General features: G+C 35.5%; 1 pseudogene; it reads right to left on the reverse strand.

Moving 5' to 3' along the window:
• Nucleotides 1-11,119: 11,119 nt before the first annotated feature.
• On the reverse strand, nucleotides 11,120-11,219 carry LOC122098188 (annotated as a pseudogene).
• Between the last annotated feature and the right edge of the window lie 296 nt (nucleotides 11,220-11,515).

The raw sequence follows: 11,515 nt of genomic DNA on the forward strand, positions 1-11,515 counted from the left end.
GAGGGGCATCTGGGTTGGTTCCATATCTTAGCTAGGGTAAATAAGGCTGCAATAAAAATAGTCGTGCTGGTAGCTTTAGTGTGGTCTTGTTTGTAAACATTTGCGTAAATGCCCAAAAGTGGCATTGCTGGGTCATAGGGGAGATCTATGAGGAGTCTTTTGAGGAAACTCCATACTACTTTCAAAAGTGGTTGAATAAGTTTACACTCCCACCAACAATGCAGTAAGGTTCCCTTCTGTCTACATCCCCTCCAGCATCTGTTGTTATTAAAGTTCATGATTAAAGCCATTCTAACTGGGGTGAGGCGGTATCTCAATGTTGTTTTGATTTGCATTATTTTTATGGCTAGAGAGGTTGAGCATTTCTTCATGTGTCTATTGGCAATCCTTCTGTCCTCTTCAGAGAAATTTCTCTGTAAGTCTTTAGCCCACTTAGGCAGTTGTTTCTTTGAAAATTTGTTGTTGGGGAATTTAATTTTTTTTAGTTCCAGTTATATTTTAGATATGAGACCCTTGTCTGTTGTATTGCTAGTGACGATCTTCTCCCAATCCGTGGGCTTTCTATTGATCTTGCTAGCTATGTCCTTTGCCATGCAGAACCTCCGCAATTTCATGCGATCCCATTTGTCCAACCTTTCTTTGATGTGTTGTGTTTCTGGGTCTCTTTTAAGAAAATTTTGGCCTGTGCCATGGAGACCTGGGGTTTCTCCTATTCCATCCTGTAATGTTTTCAGAGTGGATGATTTGACTCCAAGGTCTTTGATCCATTTGTAATTAATTCTGGTGCAGGCTGATATATAAGAATCTAGCTTTAGTTTTCTAGAAGTGATGAACCTATTTGCCAGCACCATTTACTGAAGAGGCTGTCATTCTTCCATTCAATTTTTTAGTTCCTTTATGGAAGATTAGATGGCTATAAGTCAGTAGGTTCATTTCTGGGTTTTCATTTCTATTCCATTTGTCCTGAGGTCTGTTCTTGTGCCAGTAACAAGCTGTTTTTATTACTATGGCTTTGTAGCAGAGTTTGAAATTTGATATTGATATTCCTCCACAGTGTTCTTTCTGTTGAGAATAGTTTTAGATATACGGGGTCTTCTATTGTTCCATATAAATTTTTTGATTGCCTCTTTTATTTCCTTGAAGAATGAGGATGGAATATTGATAGGTATCGTATTGGATTTGAAGATAGCCTTGGGAAGTATTGCCATTTTCACGATGTTGATATTTCCAATACAGGAGCATGGGAGTTTTTGCCAATTTCTAAGTTCTGTTTTGATATCCTTTTTCAATTTTTAAAGTTTTCATCATAGAGGTCCTTCACTTGTTTGGTTAAATTAATTCCTAGATATTTTATTTTTTGTGGGGCTCTTCAGAATGAAATTGCTTTTCTAATTTCGGCCACACTTTTCTCATTTTTGGCATACAGAAAAGCCATTAATTTTTGAGAGTTAATTTTAGACTCTGCTACTTGCCAAAGTTTTGAATCAGCTTGAGTAATTTGGGAGTGTAGTCTGTGTGATTCTTTAAATAAAAGATCATGTCATCTACGAAGAAGGAGAGTTATATTTCTTCTTTCCCTTTTTGGATCCCCATTATGTTTGCATCTTGTCTCATTGCTGTAGCTAGGCATTCTAATACTAGATTGAAGAGTAGTGGAGAGACTAGACATTCTTGCCTCATTCCTGAGTTAAGAGGAAATGGCTTTAGTTTTTCACCATTAAGTACAATGCTGGCTGTAGTTTTGTCATATACAGCCTTTAATGATGAATGCTTCATGGATTTCTAATTTTTCCAGAACCTTCATCATAAAGGGGACTTGGATCTTGTTAAATACTTTTTCTACAGCTATTGAAATATCCATGTGGTTCTTATCCTAGCTCCTGTTGATGTGCTGAATTGTATTAATTGACTTGCGTGTATTGAACCAGCTTTGCTTCCCTGAAATGAATCCTGTTTGATCATTGTGTATGATTTTTGGATGAACTTTTGAAGTCGATTGGCCAAAATTTTGTTGAGAAGTTTTACATCAATGTTCATCAAAGAAACGAGTCTATAGTTCTCTTTCTTTGATGAGTCCCTGCCTGGTTTTGGGATGAGGGTTATGATGGCTTCATAGAATGAATTCGGTAGTGAACTTTCTCTTTCAATTTCATTGAATAGTTGGAGGTGTAATGGTGTGAGCTCTGTTTTAAATGAATGCCTTGTAGTATTCTGCTGTAAAACCATCTTGTCTTTGGATTTTGTTAGATCGGAGGTCTTTTATTGATGTTTCTATTTCAATACTTGATATGGGCCTGTTAAGATGATTTAACTCATCTTGTGTTAGTTTCAGCATGTCAATATTTGATAAGAAAAGGTCCGTTTCTGCCACGTTCTCAAACTTATTAGCATAAAGTTTTGAGAAGTATTCCCTTCTAATGTTCTGAATCTTGGTTGTTTCTGTAGTAATGTTTAAATTCTCATCTCTAAGTTTATTTATTTGGGTGTGTTCTCTTCTTTTTCTGATATTTGCTCAGGGTCTGTCAATTTCTTTTTTCCGAAGAACCAACTCTTTGTTTGATTGATTCTTTCTATGGTTTTTTTGGATTCTAATTCATTTAATTCTGATTTAATTTTAATTATTTCTTTCCATCTCTTTTTTTGGGATTTATATTGCTGCTCTTTTTCAAAGAGGGTCAGATGTCTCATTAAATTGTTGGTTTCAGATCTCTCCAATATGTTGATGTAGGAACTCAGAGCTATAAACTTGCCCCTGAGTACTGTCTTTACTGTGTCCCAGAGGAGCTCGTGATTTGTGCGCTCATTTTTGTTGAATATCATGAACATTTGGATTTCCTTTCTAATCTCTTCCATGACCCACTCGTGATTCAGCAGTTTGTTGTTCAGCCTCCATGTGTTACTGGACTTTCTTTGGTGGCTTTTGGTGTTGATTTCTAATTTTATTCCCTTGTGATCAGAGAGAATGCAAGGTATAACTTCAATGTATCTGAATTTGGACAAGTTTGCTTTGTGGTCTAGAATGTGGTCTATTTTGGAAAATGCTCCATGTGCTGCTGAGAAAAAAGTGTATTCTGAAGGTGTTGGGTGAAATATTTGGTAGATGTCTGTTAAATCTAGTTGATTTATGCAGTTGTTTAGATCTGCGGTTTCTCTGTTGAGTTTTTGCCGAGTTGATCATCTAGTGAGGAAAGTGATGTGTTAAACTCCACAACAATTAATGTCTCTGGATCTATGTGGGATTTGAGGGAAAGTAATGATTCTTCGATATATTTGGGTGTTCCATTGTTTGGTGAATAGATATTTAGAATTTCAATATCCTCCTGAACGAGAGATCCATTAATTGATATGTAGTGACCTTCTTTATCTCTTCTTACTAATTTTAATTTGAAATCAATTTTATCTGACATTAGGATTACAAATCCCACCTGTTTATGGAGGCCATTTGCTTGGTAGATTTTGTTCTACCCTTTCACATTGAAAATGTGTTTGTTTTTATGGGCAAGATGTGACTCCTAAAGGCAGCAGATATAACAATCGTGCTTTTTAATCCAGCTAGACAGTGTATGTTGCTTAATTGGAGAGTTAAGTCCGTTAATGTTAAGAGATAGGACAGAGAGGTATTTGGGAGTTCCTGCCATTTTATCCACTTTCTTGGGGGCTGTGGCAACTGGGTTCTTCCTATGGTTCTTGGATTCTCAGTTTGGGTGCAGTTTCTTGGCCTCTATTGTGGTCTTGTTGGTTTCCTATGTGTAGGACATCTTTAAGAATCTTTTGTAGGGCTGCTTAGGTAGAGACATATTGTTTCAATTTTTCTTTGCTATGGAAGATATTTAGTTGACCTTCGGTTATGAAGGAGAATAGAACTGGGTACATTATTCTTGGATGATAGTTGTTTTTTTTTAGGGCATGGCATATATCATTCCAGTCTCTTCTTGCTTTGATTGTCTCTGCTGAGATACCTGAGGTGATTCTATTTGGTTTCCCTTTATAGGTGATTGATCTTTTCTCCTTGACAGATATAAGTATGTTTTCTTTGGTTTGAACTGATCTTGTGTGGATTATAATGTGCCGATAAGATGTCCTGTTCTGGTCTGGCCTATTTGGAGTTCTAAAAGCTTCTTGTATCTGAATAGGCCTATGTTTTTGCATGTTTGGGAAGTTCTCGGCTAAGATGGTGAGAAAAAAATTTCCTAGACCATTAACTTCTGTCTCTAGGTGCTCTTCTACACCCATTATCCTCAGATTAGGCCTTCTGATGGTGTTTTCGAAGTGTTGAATAGATCTATCATATTTCGTGGATTTTTCTTGGATGGTTGGATGTTCTTTCTTTATAATATCTAGGCTGTCTTCAATCCCCGAGATTAGATCTTCTTCACGGTCTAACCTACTGTTAAGACTTTCTACTTTGTTTTTTATTTCTTTTCCTTCTAGTTGGTTGTCGTTGATGGCTTCAAATTCTTTGTTGGAGTTTTGTTTTAGATCTTGTATGAACTTCTTTACTTCCTTAATTTGGTGTTCAGTGTTTATTCTCAAATCACCTAGTTGATTGGTTATAGTTTCATTGGTATCCCATTCCTTCTGTTGGTTTGCATTCAGCATTCCCTTTGTGGACTCTCTGAGTTCTTTCAGCTCTCGGTTTATGGATTCCATGATTTCCTTTAGTGATCTTTGTGCATTCTCATCCTGGTGTCTCAATTTCTGCATTACTCTTTGATTAGCTTCCTCACATCACTCGATTCCTGTTGCTCTATTTGAGTATTTTTAGCCTGCTCATGCCATTCCTGACTTTCTCTTTGTCTGTTCCCGGCCAGCTCCCCCAATTCCTTTCTATCTCTTTGACTGGTCTCAGCCTTCTAATGCCATTCCTTTATTTCTCTTTGAGTGTTCTCAAGCTGTTCACGCAATTCTTGTATGAATCTTTGAGTATCTTCCTCACGCTCATGATAATCCTGTATTGAACTTTGGTTTGCCTCATCTCTCTCTCTATCACGCTCATACAGAGTCCTTTGCAGGTTTTCAATCTTTTCATTTACAATGTTTACCAGTAGTGTTTCTAGAGCTTTTTGGGAACTCTCCAATGGATTATTCATTATCTGTTCTGTACCCTGAGTATCATGAGTGGGAGTAGGATACCCGGACTTGCCATTTTTCTTGTGTTTTTCCGGCTTGCCCTGCCCATTTGTAATGAAAGTAACACCAGTTTTGTGCTAGAACACTATCTTAAGGTAAACATCAAACAAAGTCTGTAGTTGTACCGTTAAAAGTCTGAAGATACACTCTAGTTCAACAGATATATTTATTCAACATCAAACAACTATGTATTAATGGGCTATGAACCGCAAAGAAGAATTTGGCCAACCAGGAATTATCAGGTTTAGGGAGAGATGTGGGTAAAAATAGGAGTACAGGGATGTGGAAAGGCAGAGGGTGAGTTAACTCAACTAAGTCCTAATCTCAAAACAGGAAATAGGCTGAATAGAATGATAGTAGAGCGAGAGGAAAAAAAGAAAAAAGAAAGTAAAAATGAGACAAGAAAAAAACAGAAGTACAAATATTAAAAATTAAAAAGTGAAACACTTAAAAACTTAAAAATTATGCAAAATACAAACCTAATATTCAGAAAAGAACTTGTAGAGGATAAGATAAGCCTAGGGACAGAAAGGAGACATGAAAAACAAAAATAGAAATGCTTAAAATATTATATAGATATAAAGAAGTAGTACTTGTATTAACGAATTTAAGTCTAAAAGGTTTTGATCTGAGTAATAAATTTCTGGATTAAGTGTATACACATGGGTGATAAGGTCTAATAATCGACTATGAGTATATCTGAGGATGAGCAGAATAGCAATTAAGTAATGTAAAAAAGAACAAAAGAGAAGAAAAGGTGAAAAGAATGAGAAGGAAAGAAAAAAAAGGATCAAAAAGTCAGTAGAACTAAACAAAAAAATTTATAAAAAGAGAAAAGAAAAAAACAAGAAAAAAAGCACAAGCACTTATACCTCAAAAATAAAAATTATAAGAGGAAGAAAAAATTTTAATAGAAAACAAATTATTTTTAAAAATGTTAAAAATTAAAATTAAAAAAAAATTTGGAAATTTTTTTTTGTAAAAAACTAAAAAATAGTTCTTTGATTTTTTTGGGAGGATGGGAAGATCTTGTATCTCCCTTGTGTCCATAACCAGTTTCTAGTTGGAGTCTCTTGTCTGTTTGTGGTGTTTGATTTTCCTGTGGCTTGGTTGGTTTCTTAAGTCAGTTAGTTTGAGCAGGCAGAAAAATGTTCTGCTTTACCCAGGATTTTGTGATCCTCCTCCCATGCTGGTTCAAAGGGAGGGAGATCTGCTGTGAGTATCACAAAAGTGGGAGATGGCTGTTTCTTCTAGTTTTAAGATGCTGTATTGAGGCTAGGTTCTGGATAGGGTTGAGGCCTTTCAGCAAATAGTAGCTTTTCCCAGAGGGGCTATCTTGTGAGACACTCACAGAGCCCAGCCTGGAGCCTTTCTCAGGGTTTAAGTTTACTGAATTTAAATTGATTGTCAAGCCTACTGTAGGGAGGGGCAGCTTCTGGCTCTGTTTATCCCGGGAGAAATCCTCTCCTAGGGCTGGCAGAGCTTGTTCCGCCCAGGCTGGGTGACTTTTCGCTGGGTGGAACGGAGCCTAGCAGGTCAGGTTAGGTTCCTGTGACCTGCTAAATGACTCTTGTTTTCTTCTAAGCCTGAGTTGGAGCTAGCAGCTCAGCCAGGACTTTGTTAGTATCAAAGATGGAGATCTCTGGTAGTGGGGGGGGAGGGGTAGCCTTCCCTCCTTTGCTCCCTGAGAAGGAATGAAGATGTCAGGCTTCTACTCACACCGAGTCTTGGTTCCTGGGTTGTCCCTTGTCTGCGAACTGCAGGATAAAGAGGTCTGCTTCTTGTCAGTTCTTGCTGGGGTTGAGTAGAATCGGCTCACCGCCACCAAATTTACTTACATTCTTTTATTCTATTTCATTTACTTTCCTAAAAACTGGATTTTCATAAAATGATTCATAAAAAAGCCTATATACCCACTTACATCTTCAGATCTTAACAATATTTATTTCAGAAATGTCTTCAGCTCTATAGTCAATGAACTGAAATAATACTAAAATATTCAAAGGCTTTTCAGAAATTGCAAGACTCTCTGGGTTGTTATTTATATTGGAAAAGATATTCGAAAAGCCCTATTTGTTAAAGTTGTGATAGTTACTCCCACAAAAGAGCCATTAGTGAAGATCCCATTGCATATACAAAACAACTTCAAATGCATCCACTATCTGGAGGTGACACATGCTTTTTGTTTGTTTGTTTTTGAAAGGTATATCTAACAAGCATATCCACAATACTGATTTTCAGTCTATATGATCGGATATTCAAACCTAATAAATACATGGTTAATTATCTTAGTGAGAATAGATATGATGTTATAAAGGAAGTTATTTTCAACAGAAATCCGGAAAGAGTTTATCCACCTTGTGTTTGACAGGAATAACCAGAGAGGAGTAACTGTTTGGTCAAGTCAGTCAAACTCACTCCATGAGTATATCTTAAAAGTATAACCAATTTAAGAGGTCAAATACATATTTTGTACTGACAGTCATCTTATAGCAATAACTTACTGCCTAATTATATCTGTATCTTCTCACCTAACATATAGTAAGATCTGAAAGCGGTCACTTTTTATCTAACTTAATATTGTATATGCTTTGATTATGATGATGTAATTATTTGACAAATAAAATGTGCAGAAGGGTGGCTCCACAGAAATAAAATGACAGAACACTGATAAATAATTACATTGCAACACAGTTAGCTCTTTTCAGCATCACCCTGTCCACATTGGCAAGCAACATTGCAAGAGCACACGCACACATATACACATACACACATGAGTGCACATGTACACATATATACTTGCATGCTAAATTCAGGGTTTAGTACAAAAAAGTACAAATAAAATATTAGTGATTAGGACAAACGTAAATTTGCCTTATTACAAAATAATACACAATCCAGTCACCATGGGTGTTACATTTTACTTGCCTTGCCACATGTGACCAATTAATTTATTTTAATTAATTCATTCGTTCATTTGTTTGGTGCTAATACTAGGCTTGAACTCAGGGCCTGGCTCTGTCCCAGAATTTTTTTTTTTTTTTTAGTTTTCTCAAGCCTAGAATTTTACTGCTTGTCCCACAGCTCCATTTCTAGCTTTTGCTGGTTACTTTCAAATCAGAATCTAATGGACTTTTTTTTTGCTTGGTCTGGTTTCAAACCGCAATCCTCAGATTTCATCTTTCTGATTAGCTAGGATAAACACATGAGCCACCAGTGTGGCTTCTAGTTTTTCCTCTAAAGCTATCTAATGCACATACTTAGATAGTAATTTAAAACTTAGAGTATAGAAGCAAGTTGTACAGTGATGATATTGTCCTGTCAGAAATTTAAGCTAGTAATTTTCTTCTTAAAACCATAAACAAAAATACCATGATATAATATAAGAGAACTCACTATTGAACATATGAGCTTTAAGAGCTTTCTAATAGATCCATTATTTGTTACCCAACATTAGAAAAAAACTGTATAATGCAGTAGTAAAATAGAAGTCCTTTGTAGGAATACTTAATTACCTTGTTTTTAAAGACACTTGTTTTCATCTAAAAAAGTAGGTCTGTCTTGTCTTTATGTGATTTTGATGATGGAAGGTGCTTAATGAGAAGTCAAAGTGTATTACTAATCCTTTGCTATCAGTTAAATCTCACCTTTTCTTCTTGGAACATATAATGATTAAAGCAATAGTTCAGAATCAGCAAGCAATAGTTCAGATTCACAGTTCCAGTGCAAGTGGATCACCAGCAATTAATCCTTGATACCATTTTCCACAAAGTTTTGTCCCAGATACAATCGGCCTGACTTCTCTAGCTGCTTTCCTAGCCTGGACCTATTCCTTCACTGTACAGGAAAAGTTTGATTCGACTGATTTCAGTCAGATCTGTTGCTAGAATTATCAGGGATTTAGATCTTTGTCTGTAATTTGGTCAAATCTATGTCTCTTTATGTAGGTTATTAAAAATGTATTTACTAATTTCAAGTAAATACATAAATTCTATTTCTATCTCTTTTGAAAAATAAAATTGTTTGTTCTATAAATTGATGAGAGGCATGGATTTTGTGGCTAGATAGGTCATTGCACATGGGTCTCTCACTTCCTCTCTCCCTTTCATGGTTCTCATAGATAATATAACTGCTCCATAATTATCCTAATTTATTTTGCTTTTATATTTTTAGTTTCATCATTTCACTTTCTGCTCTGGCATTTCGCAAATCATTTACATATTTTCTCATTCCTAGAATAAGCTGCACATGAAGACACCACTGGTCCTCAATTTCAGTCTGTACCTTTGAATATGGAGGAAAACCTTTCCTCTGTTTCTATCAATTCCCTACTCTCCAGTTAGAATAATTTCGAATAGTAAAAATGGAAAAAGGGAAAAAAAACATGGTGAAAAAAACAGATGTAGAAAATTCACTGGATTTTTCTGACCAGTTCAACCAACGTGAACTATTGGGGAATACATGTGTACCTCATTCCCACTGGTACTCAATGTCTCTGGTTAGGCAATTCTGATGAAGACAAGGAACAAGATCAAAAAGTGAGGAATGGTATCATTTGCAAAAAAATATGGAGAAGTATTCAAGCAAATTTTTGTTTGGGCTGCTGAAAATAATTAGCTTACTACAGTACAGAGACTACTTTCCAAAAAGGACACTCATGTGAATACTAGGGATGATGATGAGTATACCTTTCTTCATCAGGAAGCCTACAGTGGACACGTAGACATTGTCCATGAGTTGGTAGCTCAAGGCAGATATTCATGCAATAACTGAATGGCTGGGCACCCCTGCACAGTGCTTATATGTGGAATAATACCAGAGTGGCTTCTCTCTTAGTTCATCATGATGCAGATACCAATGCTCAAACTGAAGTCCTCTTGACCCCCTTGCATCTTGCTGCTTGGAATAGAAATAGCAAAGATATGCTGGATCTCATTCTATTGAAGCATTATGTCAAACCAGGTCTGAAGAACTTGGAAGAAAATGCATTTGATATTGCCAAAAGGATGAATATGTATCACTACCTCTTTGAATTTGTGGAAGGATGTAAAAATTGTTCTCCTAAATCTTAATGGTTCGGTTAAGTTTCTTAAATTTCAAAAATGCCAATCCATCTTTTGTCTGTACAAAATATTTTCACAATAAAAAGCAACGGCAATATCTTACTTTAAAAATTCATGGATTCGGGGCTGGGAAGGTGGCTCAGTGGTAGAGTGCTTGCCTTGCATGCATGAGGCCCTGAGTTCGATTCCTCAGCACCACATAAGCAGAAAAAGCTGGAAGTGGTGCTGTGGCTCAAGAGGTAGAGCACTAGCCTTGAGCTGAAGAGCTGAGGGACAGTGCCCAGGCCCAGAGTTCAGGCACCATGACTGGCAAAAAAATAAATAAATAAATAAATAAAAATTCATGGATTCCATGGTATTCTCCAAGTGAATTGTCTGACTTTGATGTCAAAATGTATTCAAGATTTGTTTGTACACATCTATAATGATTTCTGCAGAGTTTGTGTTTTTTTAAATCAGAAATCATTTTAATTTATGTGTTGAAATGAGTAGTACAGAAACTAAAATATTTCTTGTGCTTGTATGAAAAATTTATATTTTAAAATAATCTGTATTTTGTTTGTATAATGTCCATAATGTATTTCATTCGCTCCTTGATAAGATACTTTGAATTCTATATTGTTTTATAATATATAGGCTCATTATTAAATGTGTTATTTCAGATAGCATTCCATATAGAAGCAGTTTAAGATTCCTTTTTTTCCTAAGTCCTTATAGTATTTTATTTCTTTGGGATAAAATGACAATGATATCTAATTTCAAAAGTTTTGTAAAGATTATGCTATGTAAAGGCCTTTCTAAGTTGAGGATTTAGTACACTGATGTCAAACTAACTTTCAGTTCAATGAATTACATGTACTGTTACATTTGTATTTTTGTAATCAATATTTTAATAACTGATTTTCATTTCTTGCATCTGAAGAATGAAAAATATGGAATACTTCACAAATTTTCATATCATCCTTGTGCAAGTGCCATGTTAATCTCTATATTGTTTTAATTTGGGTAAACGTGCTGCTGAAGCATGTAGTATCCTATAAATTTAAGTATTTAATGATGCAGTCTTTATACAGGCATATATCCTTAGTTGACTGTTTGTAACTAGGAAACCTTATTGTTCCTAAATTACTATTGATCTTACTTCGCGAAAATTCTATGTATATTGGAAAAAAACTTATATTGTTTGGTCGATTGCTCACATTTGCAAATTTTTTGTCAATGACTATTTTAAGTCTTTTTCATTTTAAATTTGATCATACTTTGAAGCCTTTTTAGCTAGGACCAAAGATGATGGCTTTTCAAGTACTTATTTATCTACTGAA

The sequence above is a fragment of the Dipodomys spectabilis genome, unplaced genomic scaffold, assembly GCF_019054845.1.
Source record: "Dipodomys spectabilis isolate Male_0828 unplaced genomic scaffold, ASM1905484v1 ptg000463l, whole genome shotgun sequence".
NCBI classification, from domain to species: domain Eukaryota; kingdom Metazoa; phylum Chordata; class Mammalia; order Rodentia; family Heteromyidae; genus Dipodomys; species Dipodomys spectabilis.